Genomic DNA, 1,081 nt, shown 5'->3' on the forward strand with positions numbered 1-1,081 from the left:
TGATCTATAGACAGAAATATTAAATGTATCACACAGCTCAATGAAGGTTGTTCATTTAGTCATTATTAACTAACCTTTGTCTGTTTAATAACTACAGTAAATAAACTGATTTAAAACACAACAGATATTCAGGCTTTATTTGTTGATACTAAATTCAGGTTTTTGGTGGTGGCGTTTGTGATTAACCTCATGGTCTTATGAAACTTTGGGTGAAACCTTAGCAGCATTATTTTTATGAACTTTACCTTGTAACTGGGTGTAACCAAGATCTGCCTTGGGTAAAACCTGTTTGGCTGCAGCCTCTCTGCACTGAAACATGAGTCATAAATCAGGCCAAACCAGTTTCTGTTCTCAGGGAGTAAAACTCAGACATTCACTGTGACTGAGAGCAGAAATGGAGCAGAATCAGTTCGACCGAGAGACTTTCTCCTGTTCCATCTGTCTGGATCTACTGTAGGATCCGGTGACGACTCCCTGTGGACACAGCTACTGTATGACCTGCATTAAAGATCACTGGAATGAAGAGGATCAGAAACGAATCCACAGCTGCCCTCAGTGCAGGGAGACATTCATACCAAGGCCTGTTTTGAAGAAAAACACCATCCTAGCAGCTTTAGTGGAGCAGCTGAAGAAGACTGGACTCCAAGCTGCTCCTGCTGATCACTGCTATGCTGGACCTGAAGATGTGGCCTGTGATTTCTGTACTGGGAGGAAACTGAAAGCCATCAAGTCCTGTTTATTCTGTCTGGCCTCTTTCTGTGAGAAACACCTTCAGCCTCATTATGATTCAGCTGCATTTAAGAAACACCAGCTGGTGGAGCCGTCCAAGAACCTCCAGCAGAACATCTGCTCTCAGCATGATGAGGTGATGAAGATGTTCTGCCGCACTGATCAGAAGTGTATCTGTCTCATCTGTTTAATGGATGAACATAAAGGCCATGAAACAGTGTCAGCTGCAGCAGAAAGGACTGAGAGGCAGAGAGAGCTGGAGGAGAGACGAGGAAACATCCAGCAGAGAATCCAGGACCAGGAGAAAGATGTGAAACTGCTTCAGCAGGAGGTGGAGGCCATCAATCGCTCT

The 1,081-nt window shown here is 44.2% G+C and overlaps 1 pseudogene; it reads left to right on the plus strand.

The window, feature by feature from the left end:
- Positions 1 to 38: 38 nt before the first annotated feature.
- On the plus strand, positions 39 to 1,066 carry LOC106944391 (E3 ubiquitin/ISG15 ligase TRIM25 pseudogene; annotated as a pseudogene).
- Positions 1,067 to 1,081: the final 15 nt, after the last annotated feature.

The sequence above is a fragment of the Poecilia latipinna genome, unplaced genomic scaffold (assembly GCF_001443285.1).
Source record: "Poecilia latipinna isolate Pla-1442-1.1 unplaced genomic scaffold, P_latipinna-1.0 Scaffold8904, whole genome shotgun sequence".
Classification (NCBI taxonomy): Eukaryota; Metazoa; Chordata; class Actinopteri; order Cyprinodontiformes; family Poeciliidae; genus Poecilia; species Poecilia latipinna.